Source organism: Manis pentadactyla, chromosome 3 (assembly GCF_030020395.1).
Source record: "Manis pentadactyla isolate mManPen7 chromosome 3, mManPen7.hap1, whole genome shotgun sequence".
In the NCBI taxonomy this organism is placed as follows: domain Eukaryota; kingdom Metazoa; phylum Chordata; class Mammalia; order Pholidota; family Manidae; genus Manis; species Manis pentadactyla.
This window is the reverse complement of record NC_080021.1, coordinates 185,295,224-185,320,886: the sequence shown is the minus strand read 5'-3', so window position 1 is coordinate 185,320,886 and position 25,663 is coordinate 185,295,224. Positions and strand designations below refer to the sequence as shown.

Here is a 25,663-nt window from a genome sequence, read left to right as displayed (position 1 = left end):
CAGTTAAGTCCTGTCAAAGACCACACCCAGAGGTCTCTCTCAGACCCAATTAAATCCAGAGTGGCCCAGAGGCATCAGTATAGTGGGGCTGCCAGTGAAGGAAGCCACACCCTGAAATCTGGAGATTCAGATGAAATCAGTTCCTGCAGCAGTCTCATCCCCAATTAAACTGTCCTCATCCACTTATTCAATCATCACATTTCTTGAGCATGTGCTATTGCAAAGCCCTATACTTGGTATCTTAATGCAATTTATTAACAAATATACATTCCTACTTCTGCCTCTCCTTGGTATTTTTCCCCAAATAAACTTCTAAAAACAGATTTCATGATGCCAAGCTTTGTGATGACCTTGGGCAAATTGCTAAACCTGAGAATAAAGTACCTCATGTTTAAAAGGAGATAATTTCATAAGGCTGCTGTAAGAACTATATGAGATGGTAAACATCCCTGGTATACTACTTGGCATATTGGTGCTCAGTAATCTCATATATCCTTTCTTCCTTCATGCAAATGATTTTCTTTACAGCACCTGCCAGAGTCAGTTATTCCATCTGATTATACTGCTTTCTTCCTGATAGTCAAGCCCCAGGGCTCAAATCTTTTTCTGTTTCAGAGGCCTCAGTGGTCCTCCCCTCCCTTGTACTCTGTGCTCTTTAGATGTTCTTGCCTCCACTAAAATCCAGTTTGGAGCCAACTGGACTACCATGGAGAGTAAGAATTCTAATGGAGTTAGGGGAGAAGTGGACAAAGGCAGCAGCTCCATGGGCCCCCGTCTCTCCACCACGTTGGAGGGACACAAGTTCGGGTACACAGAGCCCTAAGGAAGGTCAAGGCCAAAGCCCCTTGGGCATATGGGAAGTTACTCCTGGCCTGGATCCCATGGCAGGATCTTTTCCTCCCAGTCAGAGGTTCTTTGCAGGAAGGTCCAGGGAACTGTCTAAGGTCCTCCGTCATACAGAGTTCCTCTGTGGGGACTATCCCCACCGCAGAGGCTCGGGAGGTTCCCCTATGTTTCCAAACGGTGTTCCACGGAGACAACGCCGAGATCACCCTTGCCCTCCCGTAGTTACACAGACGGTCTCTGGAGACGGTATACCCTCCACACTGGGCCTCCCCATGGCAGCAAATGCAGAGCGAGCCCTGGGAGTCTCCATGCACACAGGGGGTCTTCCTTGGGGGCGGCTCCCCACACCGCCTCCGAGACTCTGCCATGGGGTAGAGGCAGCGCCCCTCGGGCTGTACCCGGTTACTCATGGGACCCCTTGAGGGGCGGCTCCCACACAACACCTCAGAGTCCCCGGAGGGTTGTCCGCTGCCTGCAGACCCGCCCCTCAGGGTGCCCGCCGGGTCTCCGCCGCCCCCGCCCCCTCCCCCGCTTACCGGGACCGTCAGGGTGCGGGACGCGGGTCCGGGGTTGGCGGACTCTGCACCGCGGGCCCCGCGCCGCCCAAGGGCGCTCGGGAGCCGGCGCGCTGGGGCCGAGCCGGGAGCAGGAGGCGCGGGCGGAGCAGCAGGCTGAGGCGCTGGCGGCGCGCGCGCCCCGAGCACACCCACCCTCCCCGCCCCCCTCCCGCGCGGCTGCGGCGCGTGCGCCCGCGCCAGCCGACCTCCGCGGGCCGGTGGGCGCGCGCCCCGCCCCCACTTCTGCGCGCCGTGGCGCGGCCCTCGCGGCTGTGCGGGCGACCTGGCGCGGGAAGGAGGCGCTGAGGGACCGCAGGAGGGCGGCGGCCGGCTCCGACGTCTTGCGGGTCGGGGGCCGCTGCCCCCCCCCCCTCATTAGCCGCTGGCCCTGCGGCGCCGGACTGCGGCAGCCCCGCCGCTCGCGGCAAGGTCAGTGCCAGCCCGGAGGCGGCGTCCCGTGACTCTGAGCTGCCCGCACCTGCCTCGGAGGTGAGAATGACTCAGACAGCGGCCTTGACATCTCCCACCAAGCCTGCTGCCCACTCAGGCCTCCAGGCCCGTTAGGGCTCTCGGAGTGTCCACACGAGCCTTCACAAAGGCTGGGCTGGGCCACCTCTTCCTGAACGCTGTTTTCTTAAATTATTTCTTATGTTATTGGCCTTTAATACCCAGCAGCAAAGCTGTACCCTGATGTAACCCACTTTTTGCTGCAGCAGCCTCATCCCTCAGATCATCCAAATAGCCGGCTTGTCAGGAGGCCAACAGTTCTGAGGGATCTAAAGTGCATTACACCAAACTACATGCTCTGAGGAGGGCAAGAAAATACCAAGTCATAAAGCAAGTAACAAAGCAACCTAACAACTAATTGTAAAATTGTAAAGAAATAACTGAAAATATGCCAAGAAACCTTTTATTTAAATTAATTGCATTTATATTTTTAACATGCTTTCATTTTCTTGTGCATTCAATTTCTCTGTCTCAAATACAATTCACATCATCACTTTTTGAGCATCTACTGTTTGTTACTGTGCTAAGTGCTATAAGGGGATTAAAAAAAGGAACTCACTTTGTCCTTAACATCATGGAATTTACTAGCAGGGAATATAAGGTAAATATAGTACTACATATTGCTATCACTTTTAAACAGTGTCAGGTACTATCCAAAATACTTTAAGTACATTGTCATTAATTTTCACAGCATACCTTTGAGGGCCTGTACTGTTAGTTTCTACATTTTGCCTGTGATGAAAATGAGGTATAGAGAGGTTAAACATCTTGCCTAACTAAGGTCACTTAGTTAATATGTGGTGGAGGTGATATTGAAATCCAGGTATTCTGACTTCAGACCCCAAGCTTCTAACCATTTTATCATACTGCCACTGAGAAAGGAGAAGCTGCTAACCATTAATAAATGGAATTCTAAAATTGGTACTTATTTCTCAGGAACCTCAACATTTTTTGGTTTTTGTGGAAGTAACACAAAAGAGCTGACAACTTTCCATGTAGCCTGGTGGCCCCTAAACTTGTTCAGAATTGCATCATACCAACAATTTCACAGATAGGGTTCTCTGAACTGTTTTCAGTAATTGTTTTTTTTCTAGGCTGTTTGGCAGACATATGGAAGAGGAGTCTGTAATAATGTCACCATAGAAATGAAATCTATTAGTTAATTCCTTCACTCAAAAAAATGTGTATTGTGCACTTATGCTATGCTAGGCATTGTGCTGAGAAGTAGAAGGGGTTCAAAAAGAAGTAAGACACAATACTTTCCCTCAAGGAACTTTTCCTAATCTCACAGAGGAAACAAGCATTGACAGAGAACCATAATTCAAAATAGAAAATGAGTTGTGTTCAATAGAGGAGTGAAATGCAAAGGAAATTCCAAGGAGGAGAGAGACAGATTACTTCATGAAGGGAGGTGGTTGGGTTAAGGAAAATGCATAATTATCATTTTACATATTGTTGATATTATTACACACAGTATAAAATTTATCAAATTCCTTTATTTAAAAAAATTACAAAGTTCTCATGTTCAGGAAAGAGGTTTTTACTGTGTTTTAAGGATTGTTCAGAGTATAGAGAGGTTAGTAAGTGCAAACTTTCTGAAGATGGTTTACTTTATCTCAAGTGGGGGACACAGAATAGAATGATAACGCACAAGATAATATTTTCAAGTTCAAAGGAATAGCAAAAGAAAAAGCAAAGTGGGAGTGAAACAAAGTAGGTCTGGGGGCAGCCAGGACTCTGACAGGACAAGGTCAAAGATTGCTGGAGAGTAGCTTGTACCACACAGAATTGCTCTTGCTTGCAGAGAAAAATTGTTTTCAATTTTTTTTTGCATATCCTTTAATAATTTTTGAGATATAGAATTTATTTTCGAGGTAAGTGTTTGAGTTATAGAGATTGAATGCTACAAATATTCTGGGATGGTCTGAGTCCAGATACTTGATTCTATTATGTCCATAAGTTCTTGTCAATAAGATTGACAAATGTGGTCACCATATCCACATTAATGTTTATTAAGTAGAAATCGTGTATATTCAACAAATATTCAATCAATAAGGCTTTGGGAAATGCAGAAGAGGGGTTATTTGATGAAGAACTCTAAATACTTAAATGTTTCAATATAGTAGGTCATAGGGAGTCCCTATCAATTTTTGAGCAGGGTAGTAGCATTTTGAAGGCAACCCTAAACATTTAGAAGTATTATCTTTTAGGTAAAGGAACTAAATGAGAGTGCATATGATCTTTTGTCGGTATTTTTAACAAAATTTTAAGATGTAAATATGAGAATGAGAGAAATTTCCCTTAAGCCTTAGACAAAAACCTGTTGGGATATTAAAGAGGCTGAGAGGAAAAGTAATCAGAATGCCACTGAACCCTATTTCGTCCTTTTAATATCCTGATGGTGACCTCCAGTGGAAGAGAATCCATGCACCTTTTTTGCTTACAGTACACATCTCTTGGAGCAACTAACTAGCACACAATTCCTTTTCACTGTGAGTGGTTCCAGTGCACAGGTACAAGGTCCCAGTAGCCTTCAAAGACAGTCAACTCTGCTCCTGGCTGCTGCCAGTTAATCTAGAGGTAGACAACTTAAACTGGTGTAATCATAGTTTCTTCCAGGAAATTGAAAGTCAAAATCAAGTAGCACAGAGCTTGGGAACTGCTGGACCTGAGTTAGTAAGAGAGTGTGTCCTGAAGAGAAAGCGTGTCCTGAAGAGAAAGCTCATGCACTGCTGCTGCTCTGACCTCAGATCTCTGTAGGTCCCTGCTTTTCCTGCATCTTGGGTCTTCTCTTCCTTCCATCCCTTTTCCATATGCTTCATCCAGCCAGTTGAGGGACATGATGGCTATTTCCAGTTTTTGGTGATAATACATAAAATCACTGGAAATATTTACATACAGGTTTTTGTGTGATAAGTTTTCATTTCATGTGGGTAAATACTTAAGAGTATGATTGCTGGGTGGTATGGTAAGTGTATATTTGACTTTCTAAGGCACTTACAAACTGTTTTCCAAAACATGTGTATCACTGCATTCCCACTAGCAATGTAGGAATGTTTCAGTTGCTTCACATCCTCTCCAGTACTTGGTATTGTCAGTTTTGTTTTGTTCTTAGCCATTATAGGTATGTATTGCTAACTCACTGATATTCATTCGATTTTTAAAAATTGAAGTATAGTTGATATACAATATTATATAGGTTTCAGGTGTACAACATAGTGATTTGACAATTATATACATTACTAAATACCATGATAAGTGTTGTTACTATTCTTCATCATACAAAAACATTACAATATTATTGACTATATTTCCTATGTATATTTTTATTCCTGTGACTAGTTTATTTTAAAATTGGAAGGCTACACCTCTTTATCCCCTCACCCACTTTACTCCCACCACCTATGGCAACCACCAGTCTCTTCTCTGTGTCCATGAGTCTATTCCTGTTTTGTTTGTTCATTTGTTTTGTTTTTTAGATTCCACATATAAGTGAAATCATATGGTATTTGTCTTTCTCTGTCTGGCTTATCTCACCATAATACCCTCTAGGTCTATCCATGTTGCCCCAAATGGCAAGATTTCATTCCTTTTTATGACTGAGTAATATTCCATTGTTTATATGTACCATATCTTCTTTATTGATTCATCTATTGTTGGAAATTTAGGTTACTTCCATATTTTGGCTAATGTAAATAATGAGGCTTCACTTGATTTTTATAGTGACTAATGATGTTGAACTTCTTTTCCTGTGCTTATGTGTTATCCATTTAACATTTTTGGTAAAGCATCTGTTCAAATATTTTGCCCATTTAAAAAAATTGGGCTGTTTGTCTTATCTTTGAGTTTTGAGAGTTCTTTATATATTCTGGATACAAGTCCCTTTTCAGTTAATGTGATTTACAAAATTTTCTCCCAATCAGTAGCTTGTCCTTTCATTCTTGACAGTGTCTTTTGCAGAGCAGAGTTTTCAATGTGATGAATTCCAGTTTATCAATTTTATCTTTATGGGTCATGGTGTCATGTCTCACAACTCTTTGCTTAACCCAAGATCACAAAATATTTCATCCTGTGTTTTATAAAAGAAAAGTTTTGTAGTTTTGCTGTGTACACTTAGGTCTATGATTCATTTCAAATTAACTTCTGCATAAGATATGAGGTATGGATGCCTAATTTTGCATATGGATGTCTATTTTTCTGGCATGCTTTGTTGGAAATCTTCCTTCATCGAATTGCCTTTACACCTTTTTCAAAAATCAGTTGGCCATTTTTGTGTGGATCAGTTTCAGATTCTCTTATCTGCTCCACTGATCTATGTCTCTATCCCTTTGCCCATACCACATTGTCATCTTCATTAGCATAGCTTTATAAAATAGTCTTAAAATCAGAGTGTGAGTCCTCCAGTTGAGTCTTTTTTTCCAAATAGTTTTGGTTATTCTACTTCCTTTGCCTTTCCATAGACATTTTAGAGCCAGCTTGTCAATTTGTACAAAAAAATCCTGTTGGCATTTTAATTGGAATTCTATTGTATCTTTAAATTAGTTTGGGGAAAACTGTAATTTTGACATTGACTCTTACAATCCATGAACATGGTATATCTCTCCATTTATTTATGCTTCTTTTAATTGGTGTTTTGTGGTTTTTGGTATATAAATCCTACACATATTTTGTTATATTTACACCTAGGTATTTCATATTTTTTAGCAGTTTTCATAATTTCTGGTTATTCATTGCTAGTATAAAGACATGCAGTTGTGTTTTTTTATTGAAGTATTGTTGATATACAATTTTACAATTTTATGTTGGTTTCAAATGTACAATACAGTGGTTCAACAGGTACCAATGTTATTAAATCCTAACTCCCTCTAGTGAAGTTACTATCTATTAACATAGAAAGATGTTACCGAATCATTGACTGTATTCTCCATCCTGTATTACCATCCCCATGACCATCTTATATTGTGATTGTGAATTATTGTGCCCCTTTATCCCTGTCATCCTGCCCCAGCCACCCACCCAAACCCCTCCCCTTTGATAACCACTAGTCACTTCTCAGTGTCCATGAATCTACTGCTGTTTTGTTCCTTCTGTTTTGCTTTCTTTTTTTTAAAATTTTTTATTAAGGTATGATTGATATACACTCTTACGAAGGTTTCACATGAAAAAACAATGTGGTTACTACATTTACTCTTATTATCAAGTCCCTACCCATACCCCAATGCAGTCACTGTCCATCAGTGCAGCAAGTTGCCAGAGATCCACTATGTCCCTTCTCTGTGATACACTCTTCTCCCCGTGATCCCCCACACAATGTGTACTAAACATAATACCCCCCAGTTCCCTTCTCCCTCCCTCCCACATCCCTCCCCTTTGGTAACCACTACTTCATTCTTGGAGTCTCTGAGTCTGCTGCCATTTTGTTCCTTCAGTTTCGCCTCATTGTTATACTCCATATATGAGGAAAATAATTTGGCATTTGTCTTTCTCTGCCTGGCTTATTTCTCTGAGCATAATGTCCTCCAGCTCCATCCATATTGTTGCAAATGGTAGGATTTGTTTTCTTCTTATGGCTGAATAAGATTCCATTGTGTATATATACCACATCTTCTTTATCCATTCATCTACTGATGGACACTTAGGTTGCTTCCATTTCTTGGCTATTGTAAATAGTGCTGTGATAAACATAGGGGTGCATATGTCTTTTTCAAATTGGGCTGCTGCATTCTTAGGGTAAATTCCTAGAAGTGGAATTCCTGGGTCAAATGGTATTTCTATTTTGAGCATTTTGAGGAACCTCCATACTGCTTTCCACAATGGTTGAACTAATTTACATTCCCACCAGCAGTGTAGGAGGGTTCCCCTTTCTCCACAACCTCGCCAACATTTGTTGTTGTTTGTCTTTTGGATGGTAGCCATCCTTACTGGTGTGAGGTGATATCTCGTTGTGGTTTTAATTTGCATTTCTCTGATGACAAGCGATGTGGAGCAACTTTTCATGTGTCTGTTGCCCATCTGAATTTCTTCTTTAGAGAACTGTATATAGAGCTCCTCTGCCCATTTTTTAATTGGATTATTTGCTTTTTGTTTGTTGAGGTGTGTGAGCTCTTTATATATTTTGGATGTCAACCCTTTATCGGATCTGTCATTTATGAATAAATTCTCTGATACTGTAGGATACCTTTTTGTTCTATTGATGATGTCCTTCGCTGTACAAAAGCTTTTCAGCTTGATATAGTCCCATTTGTTCAGTTTTGCTTTTGTTTCCCTTGCCCGGGGAGATATATTCATGAAGAAGTCGCTCATGTTTATGTCCAACAGATTTTTGCCTATGTTTTTTTCTAAGAGTTTTATGCCTTCATGACTTACATTCAAGTCTTTGATCCATTTCGAATTTACTTTTGTGTATGGGGTTAGACAGTGATCCAGTTTAATTCTCTTACATGTAGCTGTCCAGTTTTGCCAGCACCATCTATTGAAGAGACTGTCATTTCCCCATTGTATGTCCATGGCCCCTTTATCGAATATTAGTTGACCATATATGTTTGGGTTAATGTTTGGAGTCTCTATACTGTTCCATTGGTCTGTGGCTCTGTTCTTGTGCCACTACCAAATTGTCTTGATTACTGTGGCTTTGTAGGAGAGCTTGAAGTTGGGGAGTGAGATCCCCCCGACTTTATTCTTCCTTCTCAAGATTGCTTTGGCTATTCGGGGTCTTTGGTGTTTCCATATGAATTTTTGAACTATTTGTTCCAGTTCATTGAAGAATGCTGTTGGTAATCTGATAGGGATTGCATCGAATCTGTATATTATTTTGGGCAGGATGGCCATTTTGACGATATTAATTCTTCCTAGCCAGGAGCATGGGATGAGTTTCCATTTGTTAGTGACCACTTTAATTTCTCTTAAGAGTGTCTTGTAGTTTTCAGGGTATAGGTCTTTCACTTCCTTGGTTAGGTTTATTCCTAGGTATTTTATTCTTTTTGATGCTATTGTGAATGGAATTGTCTTCCTGATTTCTCTTTCTATTAGTTTATTGTTAGTGTATAGGAAAGCCACAGATTTTTGTGTGTTAATTCTGTATCCTGCAACTTTGCTGAATTCCAATAATAGCTCTAGTAGTTTTGGATTGGAGTCTTTAGGGTTTTTTATGTACAGTATCATGTCATCTGCAAATAGTGACAGTTTATCTTCTTCTTTACCAATCTGGATTCCTTGTTTTTCTTTGTTTTGTCTAATTGCCGTGACTAGAACATCCAGTAGTATGTTGAATAACAGTGGGGAGAGTGGGCATCCCTGTCTTGTTCCTGATCTCAGAGGAAAAGCTTTCAGCTTCTCGCTGTTCAGTATGATGTTGGCTGTGGGTTTATCATATATGGCCTTTATTATGTTGAGGTACTTGCCCTCTATACCCATTTTGTTGAGAGTTTTTATCATGAATGGATGTTGAATTTTGTCAAATGCTTTTTCAGCATCTCTGGAGATGATCATGTGGTTTTTGTCCTTCTTTTTGCTGATGTGGTGGATGATGTTGATGGATTTTCGAATGTTATACCATCCTTGCATCCCTGGGATGAATCCCACTTGGTCATGGTGTATGATCCTTTTGATGTATTTTTGAATTCGGTTTGCTAATATTTTGTTGAGTATTTTTGCATCTACGTTCATCAGGGATATTGGTCTGTACTTTTCTTTTTTGGTGGGGTCTTTGCCTGGTTTTGGTATTAGGGTGATGTTGGCCTCATAGAATGAGTTTGGGAGTATTGCCTCCTCTTCTATTTTTTGGAAAACTTTAAGGAGAATGGGTACTATGTCTTCTCTGTATGTCTGATAAAATTCGGAGGTAAATCCATCTGGCCTGGGGGTTTTGTTCTTTGGTAGTTTTTTGATTACCAATTCAATTTCGTTGCTGGTAATTGGTCTGTTTATATTTCCTGTTTCTTTCTGGGTCAGTCTTGGAAGGTTGTATTTTTCTAGGAAGTTGTCCATTTCTCCTAGGTTTCCCCACTTGTTAGCATATAAGTTTTCATAGTACTCTCTAATAATTCTTTGTATTTCTGTGGGGTCCGTCGTGATTTTTCCTTTCTCATTTCTGATTCTGGTGATGTGTGTTGACTCTCTTTTCCTCTTAATAAGTCTGGCTAGAGGCTTATCTATTTTGTTTATTTTCTCGAAGAACCAGCTCTTGGTTTCATTGATTTTTGCTATTGTTTTATTCTTCTCAATTTTATTTATTTCTTCTCTGATCTTTATTATGTCCCTCCTTCTGCTGACCTTAGGCCTCATTTGTTCTTTTTCCAATTTTGATAATTGTGACTTTATACCATTCATTTAGGATTGTTCTTCCTTCTTTAAATATGCCTGGATTGCTATATACTTCCTCTTAAGACTGCTTTTGCTGTATCCCACAGTAGTTGGGACTTTGTATTGTTGTTGTCATTTGTTTCCATATATTGCTGGATCTCCATTTTAATTTGGTCATTGATCTGTTGATTATTTAGGAGCATGTTGTTAAGCCTCCATGTGTTTGTGAGCCTTTTTGCTTTCTTTGTACAATTTATTTCTAGGTTTATACCTTTGTGGTCTGAAAAGTTGGTTGGTAGAATTTCAATGTTTTTGAATTTACTGAGGCTCTTTTTGTGGCCTAGTATGTGGTCTATTCTGGAGAATGTTCCATGTGTACTTGAGAAGAATGTGTATCCTGTTGCTTTTGGGTGTAGAGTTCTGTAGATGTCTATTAGGTCCATCTGTTCTAGTGTGTTGTTCAGTGCCTCTGTGTCCTTACTTATTTTCTGTCTGGTGGATCTGTCCTTGGATTGAGTGGTGTGTTGAAGTCTCCCAAAATGAATGCATTGCACTCTGTTTCCTCCTTTAATTCTGTTAGTATTTGTTTAACATTTGTTGGTGCTCCTGTATTGGGTGCATATATATTTATAATGGTTATATCCTCTTGTTGGACTTAGCCCTTTATCATTATGTAATGTCCTTCTTTATCTTTTGTTACTTTCTTTATTTTGAAGTCTATTTTGTCTGATACTAGTGTTGCAACACCTGCTTTTTTCTCTCTGTTGTTTGCATGAAATATCTTTTTCCATCCCTTGACTTTAAGTCTGTGCATGTCTTTGGGTTTAAGGTGAGTTTCTTGTAAGCAGCATATGGATGGGTCTTGCTTTTTTATCCATTCTCTTACTCTGTGTCTTTTGATTGGTGCATTCAGTCCATTTACATTTAGGGTGATTATTGAAAGGTATGTAGTTATTGCCATTGCAGGCTTTAAGTTTGTGGTTACCAAAGGTTCAAGGTTATCTTCTTTACTATCTTACTGTCTAACTTAACTTGCTTATTGAGCTATTATAAACACAGTCTGATGATTCTTTATTTCTCTCCCTTCTTTTTCCTCCTCCTCCATTCTTCATATGTTGGGTGTTTTGTTCTGTGCTCTTTTTAGGTGTGCTCCCATCTAGAGCAGTCCCTGTAAGATGCCCTGTAGAGGTGGTTTGTGTGAGGGGAAATTCCCTCAACTTTTGCTTTTCTGGGAATTGTTTAATCCCTCCTTCATATTTAAATGATAATCGTGCTTGATACAGTATTCTTGGTTCGAGGCCCTTCTGTTTCATTGCATTAAGTATATCATGACATTCTCTTCTGGCCTGTAACATTTCTGTTGAGAAGTCTGATGATAGCCTGATGGGTTTTCCTTTGTAGGTGACCTTTTTTTTCTCTCTGGCTGCCTTTAATACTCTGTCCTTGTCTTTGATCTTTGCCATTTTAATTATTGTGTGTCTTGGTGTTGCCCTCTTTGGATCCCTTGTCATGGGAGTTCTGTGTACCTCTGTGGTCTGAGAGGCCATTTCCTCCCGTAGTTTGGGGAAGTTTTCAGCAATTATTTCTTCAAAGACACTTCCTATCCCTTTTTCTCTCTCTTCTTCTTTATAGTACCCCTATAATGCGGATATTGTTCCATTTAGATTGGTCACACAATTCTCTTAATATTCTTTCATTCCTGGAGATTCTTTTATCTCTGTCTGCATTAACTTCTCTGCGTTCCTTTTCTCTGTTTTCTAGTCCATTAATGGTCTCTTGCATCTTGTCCATTCTGCTTTGAAGTCTTTCCAGAGATTGTTTTTATTCTCCCTCCTTAGTTCTTGCATATTTCTCTGCAAGTCCATCAGCATGGTTATGACTTTTGTTTTGAATTCTTTTTCAGGAAAATTGGTTAAATCTGTCTCCCCGGGTTCCTTCTCAGGGGAAGATGTAGAAGATGTCGAAGCTGTCTGGGTTAGTCTTGTCTGGATCAAATTTTTTTGCCTTTTCATGTTGATAGGTGCAGTGGTATGCTATTGACTCGTCTGTCAGCTGGGAGAGCCAAGACTCTTTCCACTTGCTCCTGGCCTTTCTTTAGTGGGACAACTGCGACCCCTAGTGGCTTGTGTTGGTCAATTGCGTGTAGACTGGGTCTCTGTATCTTGCCCAGCTGGTATGGAGGAAGCTCCCTTTCTGTGGGCGTGGCCAGCCTTAGGCTGCTGCTCTGCTATGGTGGGGCCCTGGAGGGGTAATGGACAGGGGGCTGTTTGGCTGTTTACCTCTGTGAGGGGTGTCAGAGCTGTTGCCCAGGGGGTTAGTGCGCCCAGAGTTCCCTGGAATTTCTGGCTGCTAGACTGTGACCCGGGATGCTTCCGTCCACCGGTGGGGTCCCTGTCCCTTTAAGACTTTCAAAAAGCACTCGCTTTTCTTTGTCCCAGGGGCGCCGACTGTGGGACCTGCTCACAGGTCTTACTGTCCTGCTTCCCTAGTTTCCAGCACCCCACACATGCACTGTGTGTCTGCGCTCTGGAGCAGATGGCTAGGGTTGGGTGTTTAGCAGTCCTGGGCTCCCTCTCCCTCCCCGCTCTGACTCCTCTCCTCCCGCCTGGAGCTGGGGTGAGGGGCCTCGGATCCCGCCAGGCTGCGGCTTGTATCTTACCCCTTTCACCAGGCGCTGGGTTCTCGCAAGTGTGCATGTAGTCTGGCTGTTGTCCTGTGTCTTCTGGTCTGTTTTAGGGATAGTTGTATTTGTTCTCTTTTCAAAAATATATATGTTTTTGGGAGAAGATTCCCACTGTCCTACTCATTCTGCCATCTTGGTTCTGCCCCTCGGAAATGATCGGATTCTTTAGGTTTTTTTATGTGCAATATCATGTCATCTGTGAACAGGGACAGTTTAACTTCTTCCTTGCCAATCTGGGTGCCTTTTATTTCTTTGTGTTGTCTGATTGCCGTGGCTAGGACCTCCAGAACTATGTTGGGGAGAGTGGATATCCTTGTCTTGTTCCCAATTTTAAAGGAACATCTTTCAGCTCCTCGCTGTTAAGTATAATGTTGGCTGTGGGTTTGTCATATATGGCCTTTATTATGTTGAGGCACTTGCCCTCTATACCCATTTTATTGAGAGTTTTTATCATGCATGGTTGTTGAATTTTGTCAAATGCTTTTTCCGTGTCTATGGAGATGATGATGTGGTTTTTGTCCTTCTTTTTGTTGATGTGGTGGATGATGTTGATGGGTTTTCGAATGCTGTACCATCCTTGCATCCCTGGCATAAATCCAAGTTAATTATGATGGATGTTCTTTTTGATGTATTTTTGAATTCAGTTTGCTAATATTTTGTTGAGTATTTTTGCATCTATGTTCATCAGGGATATTGGTGTGTAATTTTCTTGTTTTGTCGTGTCTTTGCCTGGTTTTGATATTAGAGTGATGCTGGCCTTATAGAATGAGTTTGGAAGTACTCCCTCCTCTTCTATTTTTTGGAAAACTTTAAGGAGGATGGGTATTAGGTCTTCACTAAATGTTTGATAAAATTCAGCAGTGAAGCCATCTGGCCCAGGAGTTTTGTTCTTAGGTAGGTTTTTGATCACCAGTTCAATTTCATTGCTGGTAATTGGTCTGTTCAGATTTTCTGTTTCTTCCTTGGTCAGCCTTGGAAGGTTGTATTTTTCTAGAAAGTTGTCTGTTTCTTCTAGGTTATCCAGTTTGTTAGCATATAATTTTTCATAGTATTCTCTAATAATTCTTTGTATTTCTGTGGTGTCTGTAGTGATTTTTCCTTTCTCATTTCTGATTCTGTTTATGTGTGTAGACTTTTTTTCTTGATAAGTCTGGCTAGGGGGTTATCTATTTTGTTTATTTTCTCGAAGAACCAGCTCTTGCTTTCATTGAGTCTTTCCATTGTTTTATACTTCTCAATTTTATTTCTTTCGCTCTAATCTTTATTATGTCCTGCCTTCTGTTGACTTTGGGCCTCATTTGTTGTTCTTTTTCTAGTTTCATTAATTGTGAGTTTAGACTGCTCATATGGGGTTGTTCTTCTTTCTTGAGGTAGGCCTATATTGCAATATACTTTCCTCTGAGCTTAGCCTGGGCTGCATCTCACAGATTTTGTGGTGTTGTATTCTTGTTGTCATTTGTCTCCATATATTGCTTGATCTCTGTTTTTATTTGGTCATTGATCCATTGGTTATTTAGGAGCATGTTGTGAAGCCTCCATGTGTTTGTGGGATTTTTAATTTTCTTTGTGTAATTTATTTATACTTTCATAGCTTTGTGATCTGAGAAACTGGTTGGTACAATTTCAATCTTTTTGAATTTACTGAGGCTCTTTATGTGGCCTAGTATATGATCTATTCTTGAAAACATTCCATGTGCACTTGAGAAGAATGTGCATTCTGTTGCTTTTGGGTGTAGAGTTCTGTAGATGTCTGTTAGGTCCATCTGTTCTATTGTGTTGTTCAGTGCCTCTGTCTCCTTACTTATCTTCAGTGCCTCTGTCTCCTTACTTATCTTCTGTCTGGTTGATCTATCCTTCAGAGTGAGTGGAGTGTTGAAGTCGCCTAGAATGAATGCATTGCATTCTATTTCCCCTTTTAATTCTGTTAGTGTTTGTTTCACATATGTGGGTGCTCCTGTGTTGGGAGCATAGATATTTATAATGGTTATATCTTCTTGTTGGATTGACCCCTTTATCATTATGTAATGTCCTTCTTTGTCTCTTGTTACTTTCTGAGTTTTGAAGTCTATTTTGTCTAATACAAGTACTGGAAGTCCTGCTTTTTTCTCTCTGTTAGTTTCATGAAATATCTTTTCCATCCCTTCACTTTTAGTCTGTGTATGTCTTTGGGTTTAAAGTGAGTCTCTTGCAGGCAGCATATAGATGGGTCTTGTTTTTTTATCCATTCAGTAACTCTATGTCTTTTGATTGGTGCATTCAGTCCATTTACATTTAGCGTGATTATTGATAGGTATGTACTTATTGCCATTGCAGGCTTTAGATTCGTGGTTACCAAAGGTTCAAGGTTAATTTCCTTACTATCTAAGAGTCTAACTTAACTCACTTAAGATGCTGTTACAAACACAATCCAAAGGTTCTTTTATTTTTCTCCTCCTCCATTCTTTATATATTAGGTATATATTAGGTATCATATTCTGTATTCTTTGTCTATCCCTTGACTGACTTTGGGGTTAGTTAATTTAATTTTGCATTTGCTTAGTAATTAGCTCTTCTACTTTCTTTACTGTGGTTTTATTTCATCTGGTGACAGCTATTAAACCTTAGGAACACTTCCATCTATAGCAGTCCCTCCAAAGTAGACTGTAGAGATGGTTTGTGGGAGGTAAATTCTCTCAGCTTTTGCTTATCTGGAAACTGTTTAATCCCTCCTTCAAATTTAAAGGATAATCTTGCCCGATAAAGTAATCTTTGTTGCAGTCCCTTCTGCTTTATTGCATTAAACACATCATGCCACTCCCTTCTGACCTGTATGGTTTCTGCTGAGAAGTCTGATGTTAGCCTGATGGGCTTTCCTTTGTATGTGATCTTATTTCTCTCTCTGGCTGCTTTTAATAGTCTGTCCTTATCCTTGATCTTTGCCGATTTTATTACTATATGTTTTGGTGTTGTCTTCCTTGGGTCCCTTGTGTTAGGAAATCTGTGGATATCCATGACCTGAGAGACTATCTCCTTCCCCAGACTTTGGAAGTTTTCAGCAACTAACTCCTCAAGGACACTTTCTCTCCCTTTCTCTTTCTCTTCTTCTGGCATCCCTATAATGCGAATATTGTTCCATTTGGATTGGTCACACAATTCTCTCAATATTCTTTCATTCTTAGAGATCCTTTTTTCTCTCTGTGCCTCAGCTTTGTGTTCCTCTTTTCTAGTTTCTATTTCATTTATCGTCTCCTCCACTGTATCCAACCTGCTTTTAATACCCTCCATCGTGCTCTTCAGTGATTGGATCTCCGACCTGAATTCATTCCTGAGTTCTTGGATATCTTTCCAGACCTCCATTAGTATGTTGATAATTGTTATTTTGAACTCCCTTTCAGGAAGAGTCGTAAGGTCCATATCATTTAAATCTTTCTCTGGAGTTATATTAATTTCACTCTGGACCAGGTTCCTTTGGCGTTTCATATTTGTATATGGTGCCCTCTAGTGTCCAGAAGCTCCACTTTGGAGTTGCTCAGGCCCTGAAGCAATGTTGGGGATCGCAGGGGAGTGGTATTGGTGCCTGGGGGAAGGAAAGAGCTGTTCCCTGCTTCCTGGATGCTGTGCCTGTCTCCACTGCCTTAATCACTGGGCCGAGCACACAGGTTTAAGCTTTTGTCCCAGAGCAGCCAGATATGGATCCCTGCTTTCCACAAGCGGTTGGAATCTCAGTCTCTCCAGGAATTCTGCCTGTATTAGCTTTCCAACCCGGTAATCATGCAAGTATCATGAAAGCACCATGAAATGTAGGTTTGAGCTCCCAGAGCAGATCTCGGGATCTAGGTATTCAGCAGTCCCAGGCCTTCCACTCCCTCCCTGCTCCATTTCTTTTCCTCCCGCTGGTAAGCTGGAGTGGGGGAAGGGCTTGGTACGTCACCCTGTTCCGTGAGGTCTGCTCTTTTCTCCAGGCGTATGCAGTCTGGTGCCATCTTCTTTCCTGTTGCTCTCTCAGAATTAGTTGCACCAACTATATTTTCTAATTGTATACAGTTTTAGGAGGAAGCCTCTGTCTCTCCTCTCATGCCGCCATATTTAATCCTGGAATTCTTGCTTTCTTTTTATTCTCCACAAATCAGTGAAATCATATGGTATTTGTCTTTCTCTGCCTGGCTTATTTCACTGAGCCTAATACCCTCTAGATCCATCCATGTTGTTGCACATGGCAGGATTTCTTTTCTTTTTATAGCTGATAATATTCCATTGTGTATATGTACCACATCTTCTGTATTCATTCATCTATTGATGGATACTTAGGGTGACTTATTTGTCTGAGACATGCAATTGCTTTTTGTATTGCCCTTGTACCCTGTGACCTTGCTAAACTCACATATTAGTTCTAGGAACTTAATTAGTATTATTATTATTTTAGATTCCTTAATATTTTTCATGTAGGCAATCATGTTGTCTGTGAATAGAAATGATTTTATTGCTTTCTAATCTGTATGTTTTTTTATTTATTTTTCTTTCCTTATTGCACTGACTAGAATTTTTAGGATGATATTGAATAGAGGTGGTGAGATCAGACTTCCAATATTAGGGAAAAAAACATTCATGTTTTCAACATAGAGCAGCTGAGAATGGCTTCCAGCCAATAGCCAACAAGAATCCAGGGCCTTCACTTTTTTTTTTTTTTTTTTTTTTTAGATAATTATTTTTTATTGAAGGGTAGTTGACACACAGTATTACATTACATTAGTTTCAGGTGTACAACACAGTGATTCAACATTTATATACATGATAATTCTAAGTACCAGCTATCACCATACCAAGTTGTTACAATATTTTGACTATATTCCTTATGCTATACATTACATCCCGGTTGCTTATTTATTTTACAATTGGAAGTGTGTACTTTTTCTTGGTTGTTGTTGTTAGGGCATCTCTCATATTTATTGATCAAATGGTTGTTAACAACAATAAAATTCTGTATAGGGGAGTCAATGCTCAATGCACAATCATTAATCCACCCCAAGCCTAATTTTCGTCAGTCTCCAATCTTCTGAAGCATAACGAACAAGTTCTTACATGGAGAACAAATTCTTACATAGTGAATAAGTTACATGGTGAACAGTACAAGGGCAGTCATCACAGAAACTTTTGGTTTTGCTCATGCATTATGAACTATAAACAGTCAGTTCAAATATGAATACACATTTGATTTTTATACTTGATTTATATGTGGATACCACATTTCTCTCTTTATTATTTTTAATAAGATGCTGAAGTGGTAGGTAGATACAACATAAAGGTAGAAAACATAGTTTAGTGTTGTAAGAGAGCAAATGTAGATGATCAGGTGTGTGCCTGTAGACTATGTGTTAATCCAAGCTAGACCAGGGCAATAAAACATCCACATATGCAGAAGATTTCTCTCAGAACAGGGGGGGTGAGGTTCTAAGCCTCACCTCTGTTGATCCCCAATTTCTCACCTGATGACCCCCCTGCGACTGTGCCTGTCTTAGGTTGTTCCTCCCTTGAGGAATCTTACCCGTCTCTGGCTAACCAGTCATCTTCCGGGGCCATACAGGGAAATGTTAAGTTGGTAAGTGAGAGAGAAGCCTTATTGTTTGAAATGGTTAGCTTTTTATTTCTTTGCATATTTATGCCCTGTAGCTTCTATGCCCAGCATTTGTCTTGACGTATCTTTACCACTTGGAGGAGTTATGATACTCGGTAAATTTGATATGAGGCACGAATTCTATTTAAGAATTCATTGTAATTAGGAAGGAAGAAGAAAAGCTATAGAAGTAGCAGGCGGGAGAAAACATGGGAAGATTGATTATTTCTTTGACATATCTTCTTGTAGAGTAACTTCAGCATGTATATATTTTAAGCTACTACTTAAATTGCGCACACACATTAACATAATAGGAGTACAGTTACATAACCAAAGCATATCTGTAATTACCAGCCATCTCCAGTGAAACCAAGAAAACCAGTTAGGCACCCTAGGCATTTGTGAAAACTTATCAATGATATGATGGTTATTATCTAACTGAATTTGAATAGTTTGAGAAAAATCAGACAAATTAAAACAACCCATTCCTGGGCACTGTTCACATCCCATATGTTCTTTTAACAGTAAATAGTCTGTAGTTGTAAGATTTTGGAGCGCTACAATTTGCACTTCTCCTAATTCTTGGTTGAGTTCCAACAGTATAGATCCAGTCAAATTTGTTGTTTTACTGTATGCACAGGCCAGCTTAGATATCTCCTTCATTCCCATGGCAAGTCCAGGAGCTGGTGGGATGAGTGCATCTACAGCTGTAGCAGTGCGTGGATCTTTGTTGGGGTTTTTTGATGATCATCTTCTGGCATGAGTCTTCCCGAGAGTGCTGATGTTGGAAGTTCTCTTTCATATCGTTTCTTAGTTCATTTTCGGGGTAGCCAAATTAGGCTTTGATCCTCTGTATAAACACAAACAGACCCTTTGCCTACACTTTTATATGTCCTTTATATCATTGTGTAGAACTCATTAGAGGTCACCACATAGGAACTGCATTTTTTTTTAATCATTAATCTACACTTACATGACGAATACTTACGAATACTTTGTTTACTAGGCTCTCCCCTATACCAGGTCCCCCCTATATACTCCTTTACAGTCACTGTCCATCAGCGTAGCAACCTGTTGTAGAATCACTACTTGTCTTCTCTGTGTTGTACAGCCCTCCCCTTTCTCCCACCCCCCTATGGATGCTAATCTTAATACCCCTCTTTTTCTGCCCCCCCTTATCCCTCCCTACCCACCCATCCTCCCCAGTCCCTTTCCCTTTGGTACCTGTTAGTCCATTCTTGAGTTCTGTGATTCTGCTGCTGTTTTGTTCCTTCAGTTTTTCCTTTGTTCTTATATTCCACAGATAAGTGAAATCATTTGGTATTTCTCTTTCTCTGCTTGGCTTGTTTCACTGAGCAAAATACCCTCCAGCTCCATCCATGTTGCTGCAAATGGTTGGATTTGCCCTTTTCTTATGGCTGAGTAGTATTCCATTGTGTATATGTACCACATCTTCTTTATCCATTCATCTATCGATGGACATTTAGGTTGCTTCCAATTCTTGGCTATTGTAAATAGTGCTGCGATAAACATAGGGGTGCACTGATCTTTCTCATACTTGATTGCTGCATTCTTAGGGTAAATTCCTAGGAGTGCAATTCCTGGGTCAAATGGTAAGTCTGTTTTGAGCATTTTGATGTACCTCCATACTGCTTTCCACAATGGTTGAACAAGTTTACATTCCCACCAGCAGTGTAGGAGGGTTCCCCTTTCTCCACAGCCTCGCCAACATTTGTTGTTGTTTGTCTTTTGGATGGCAGCCATCCTTACTGGTGTGAGGTGATACCTCATTGTAGTTTTAATTTGCATTTCTCTGATAATTAGCGATGTGGAGCATCTTTTCATGTGTCTGTTGGCCATCTGTATTTCTTTTTTGGAAAACCGTCTGTTCAGTTCCTCTGCCCATTTTTTAATTGGGTTATTTGTTTTTTGTTTGTTGAGGCGTGTGAGCTCTTTATATATTCTGGACGTCAAGCCTTTATCGGATGTGTCATTTTCAAAGATATTCTCCCATACTGTAGGGTTTCTTTTTGTTCTATTGATGGTGTCTTTTGCTGTACAGAAGCTTTTCAGCTTAATATAGTCCCACTTGTTCATTTTTGCTGTTGTTTTCCTTGCCCGGGGAGATATGTTGAAGAAGAGGTCACTCATGTTTATGTCTAAGAGGTTTGTGCCTATGTTTTCTTCCAAGAGTTTAATGGTTTCATGACTTACATTCAGGTCTTTGATCCATTTTGAGTTTACTTTTGTATATGGGGTTAGACGATGGTCCAGTTTCATTCTCCTACATATAGCTGTCCAGTTTTGCCAGCACCATCTGTTGAAGAGACTGTCATTTCGCCATTGTATGTCCATGGCTCCTTTATCAAATATTAATTGACCATATACGTCTGAGTTAATGTCTGGATTCTCTAGTCTGTTCCATTAGTCTGTGGCTCTGTTCTTGTGCCAGTACCAAATTGTCTTGATTACTATGGCTTTATAATAGAGCTTGAAGTTGGGGAGTGAGATCCCCCCTACTTTATTCTTCTTTCTCAGGATTCCTTTGGCTATTCGGGGTCTTTGGTGGTTCCATATGAATTTTTGAATTATTTGATCCAGTTCATTGAAGAATGTTGCTGGTAGTTTCATAGGGATTGCATCAAATCTGTATATTGCTTTGGGCAGGATGGCCATTTTGACGATATTAATTCTTCCTAGCCATGAGCATGGGATGCGTTTCCATCTGTTAGTGTCCCCTTTAATTTCTTTTAAGAGTGACTTGTAGTTTTCAGAATATAAGTCTTTCACTTCTTTGGTTAGGTTTATTCCTAGGTATTTTATTTTTTTTTGATGCAATTGTGAATGGAGTTGTTTTCCTGATTTCTCTTTCTGTTGGTTCATTGTTGGTATATAGGAAAGCCACAGATTTCTGTGTGTTGATTTTGTATCCTGCAACTTTGCTGTATTCCGATATCAGTTCTAGTAGTTCTGGGGTGGAGTCTTTAGGGTTTTTTATGTACAGTATCATGTCATCTGCAAATAGTGACAGTTTGACTTCTTCTTTGCCAATCTGGATTCCTTGTATTTTTTTGTTTTGTCTGATTGCCGTGGCTAGGACCTCTTGTACAATGTTAAATAACAGTGGGGAGAGTGGGCATCCCTGTCTAGTTCCCGATCTCAGCGGAAATGCTTTCAGCTTCTCGCTATTCAATATAATGTTGGCTGTGGGTTTTTCATAGATGGCCTTTATTATGTTGAGGTACTTGCCCTCTATTCCCATTTTTCTGAGAGTTTTTATCATGAATGGATGTTGAACTTTGTCAAATGCTTTTTCAGCATCTATGGAGATGATCATGTGGTTTTTGTCTTTCTTTTTGTTGATGTGGTGGATGATATTGATGGACTTTCGAATGTTGTGCCATCCTTGCATCCCTGGGATGAATCCCACTTGGTCATGGTGTACGATGGTTTTGATGTATTTTTGAATTCGGTTTGCTAAAATTTTGTTGAGTATTTTTGCGTCTACGTTCATCAGGGATATTGGTCTATAGTTTTCTTTTTTGGTGGTGTCTTTGCCTGGTTTTGGTATTAGGGTGATGTTAGCTTCATAGAATGAGTTTGGGAGTATCCCCTCCTCTTCTATTTCTTGGAAAACTTTAAGGAGAATGGGTATTATGTCTTCCCTGTATGTCTGATAAAATTCCGAGGTAAATCCATCTGGCCCGGGGGTTTTGTTCTTTGGTAGTTTTTTGATTACCGCTTCAATTTCGTTGCTGGTAATTGGTCTGTTTAGATTTTCTGTTTCTTTTTGGGTCAGTCTTGGAAGGTTGTATTTTTCTAGGAAGTTGTCCATTTCTCCTAGGTTTCCCAGCTTGTTAGCATATAGGTTTTCATAGTAGTCTCTAATAATTCTTTGTATTTCTGCGGGATCTGTTGTGATTTTTCCTTTCTCATTTCTGATACTGTTGATTTGTGTTGACTCTCTTTTCCTCTTAATAAGTCTGGCTAGAGGCTTATCTATTTTGTTTATTTTCTCGAAGAACCAGGTCTTGGTTTCATTGATTTTTGCTATTGTTTTATTCTTCTCAATTTTATTTATTTCTTCTCTGATCTTTATTATGTCCCTCCTTCTGCTGACCTTAGGCCTCATTTGTTCTTCTTTTTCCAATTTTGATAGTTGTGACATTAGACCGTTCATTTGGGATTGCTCTTCCTTTTTTAAATATGCTTGGAGTGCTATATACTTTCCTCTTAAGACTGCTTTTGCTGCGTCCCACAGAAGTTGGGGCTTAGTGTTGTTGTTGTCATTTGTTTCCATATATTGCTGGATCTCCATTTTGATTTGGTCATTGATCCATTGATTATTTAGGAGCGTGTTCTTTAGCCTCCATGTGTTTGTGAGCCTTTTTGCTTTCTTTGAACAGTTTATTTCTAGTTTAATGCCTTTGTGGTCTGAAAAGTTGGTTGGTAGGATTTCAATCTTTTGGAATTTACTGAGGCTCTTTTTGTGTCCTAGTATGTGGTCTATTCTGGAGAATGTTCCATGTGCACTTGAGAAGAACGTGTATCCTGTTGCTTTTGGATGTAGAGTTCTGTAGATGTCTATTAGGTCCATCTGTTCTAGTGTGTTGTTCAGTGCCTCTGTGTCCTTACTTATTTTCTGTCTGGTGGATCTGTCCTTTGGAGTGAGTGGTGTGTTGAAGTCTCCTAGAATGAATGCATTGCATTCTATTTCCTCCTTTAGTTCTGTTAATATTTGTTTCAGGTATGTTGGTGCTCCTGTATTGGGTGCATATATATTTATAATGGTTATATCCTCTTGATGGACTGAGCCCTTTATCATTATGTAATGTCCTTCTTTGTCTTTTGTTACTTTCTTTATTTTGAAGTCTGTTTTGTCTGATACCAGAATTGCAACACCTGCTTTCTTCTCTCTGTTGTTTGCTTGAAATATCTTTTTCCATCCCTTGACTTTAAGTCTGTGCGCGTCTTTGGGTTTGAGGTGAGTCTCTTGTAAGCAGCATATGGATGGATCTTGCTTTTTTATCCATTCTATTACTCTGTGTCTTTTGATTGGTGCATTCAGTCCATTTACATTTAGGGTGATTATTGAAAGGTATGAATTTATTGCCATTGCAGGCTTTAAGTTTGTGGTTACCAAAGGTTTAGGGTTAGCTTCTTTACTGTCTTACTGTCTAACTTAACTCGCTTGTTGAGCTATTATAAACACAATCTGATGATTCTTTATTTCTCTCCCTTCTTATTCCTCCTCCTCCCTTCTTCATATGTTGGGTGTTTTGTTGTGTGCTCTTTTTAGGAGTGCTCCCATCTAAAGCAGTCCCTGTAGGATGCCCTGTAGAGGTGGTTTGTGGGAGGCAAATTCCCTCAACTTTTGCTTGTCTGGGAATTGTTTAATCCCTCCTTCATATTTAAATGATATTCGTGCTGGATACAGTAGTCTTGGTTCGAGGCCCTTCTGTTTCATTGCATTAAGTATATCATGCCATTCTCTTCTGGCCTGTAGGGTTTCTGTTGAGAAGTCTGATGATAGCCTGATGGGTTTTCCTTTGTAGGTAACCTTTTTTTTCTCTCTGGCTGCTTGTAATACTTTGTCCTTGTCTTTGATCTTTGCCATTTTAATTATTATGTGTCTTGGTGTTGCCCTCCTTGGATCCCTTGTCATGGGAGTTCTGTGTACCTCTGTGGTCTGAGAGGCCATTTCTTCCCCTAGTTTGGGGAAATTTTCAGCAATTATTTCTTCAAAGACATTTTCTATCCCCTTTTCTCTCTCTACTTCTTCTGGAATGCCTATGATTCTTATATTATTTCTTTTATATTGATCACTCAGCTCTCTTAAAATTCTTTCATTCCTGGAGATCCTTTTATCTCTCTCTGCATCAGCTTCTCTGCGTTCCTGTTCTCTGTTTTCTAGTCCATTAATGGTCTCTTGCATCTCGTCCATTCTGTTTTGAAGTCCTTCCAGAGCTTGTTTTATTTCTGAATTCTCCTTCCTTAGTTCTTGCATATTTCTCTGCAAGTCCATCAGCATGGTTATGACTTTTGTTTTGAATTCTTTTTCAGGTAGACTGGCTAAATCTATCTCCCCAGATTCCTTCTCAGGGGAAGATGTAGCAGATGCCGAAGCTGTCTGGGTTAGTCTTGTCTGAATCATATTTTTTTGCCTTTTCATGTTGACAGGTGCTATTGACTGTCAGCTGGGAGGGCCAAAATTTTCACTTACTACTGGCCTTTCTTTACTGGGGCAACTGCGACCCCTAGTGGCTTGTGTTGGGTAATTGCGTGTAGAGTGGGTCTTTGTGTCTTGCCCGGCCGGAAGGGAGAAATTTCCCTTTCTGTGGGCGGAATTTGTCTCAGGCTGCTTCTCTGCTTTCGCAGCGCCCGGTGGGGTAATGGATGCGGGGGCTGCTTGACTGTTTGCCTCCGTGAGGGGTCTCAGAGCTGTTGCCCAGGGGGTTAGTGCACCCGGTTTTCCCTGTAATTTCCAGCTGCTGTACTGTGACCTGGGTTGTTTCCGTCAAGCTGTTAAGTCCCTGTCCCTTTAAGACTTTCAAAAAGCCCCCGCTTTTCTTTTTCACAGGGGAATCAGCTTCAGCACCCGCTCTGAGGTCTTACCCCCTGTTCTCCCAGTATCCAGGGCCCCCTGGGCATATACTGTGTCTGCGCTCTGGCCCGGATGGCTGGGGCTGGGTGTTCGGCAGTCCTGGGCTCCGTCTCCCTCCCGCTCTGCCTATTGTTCTCCCGCCGGGAGCTGGGGGGAGGGGCGCTCGGGTCCCGCGGGGCCGGGGCTTGTATCTTAGCCCTTTCACCAGTCGCTGGGTTCTCGCTGGTGTAGCTGCAGTCTGGCCACTGTCCTGCGTCTTCTGGTCTCTCTTTTAGGGCTAGTTGTGTTTGTTGTATTTTCAAAAGTATATATGTTTTTGGGAGGAGATTCCCACTGTCCTACTCACGCCGCCATGTTGGCTCCGCCCCTCCAGGGCCTTCACTTTTATAGCCACAGGAAATGTATTGTGTCAACAATCTGAGTAAGCTTGGAAGTGTATTCTTTCTCAATGATATTAGCTTTATGTTGCTGCTGTAACAATTTCCACAAATTGAGTGGCCTAAAACAACACAAATTTATCTCATAATTCTGACAATCAGATGTCCACAAATGAGTATTATGGCACTAAACATGAA

At 40.4% G+C, this 25,663-nt stretch overlaps 1 protein-coding gene and 1 long non-coding RNA gene across 3 annotated transcripts in view; one reads left to right on the top strand and one right to left on the bottom strand.

The window, feature by feature from the left end:
• Positions 1 to 1,901, bottom strand: part of PHF24 (PHD finger protein 24) — a 32,910-nt gene extending 31,009 nt beyond the window's left edge. The window contains exon 1 of one of the 2 annotated variants that reach the window (XM_057498791.1): positions 1,882 to 1,901. The gene's annotated coding sequence lies outside the window, so the exon portion shown is untranslated. Of the gene's footprint in view, positions 1 to 1,382; positions 1,533 to 1,881 lie in introns of those variants that run through there. The other variant, XM_036888299.2, reaches the window with a different exon arrangement.
• Positions 1,836 to 25,663, top strand: part of LOC130683009 (uncharacterized) — a 47,014-nt gene continuing 23,186 nt past the window's right edge. The window contains exon 1 of the long non-coding RNA XR_008996552.1: positions 1,836 to 1,892. This is a non-coding gene — a long non-coding RNA (uncharacterized LOC130683009). The remainder of the gene's footprint in view (positions 1,893 to 25,663) is intronic.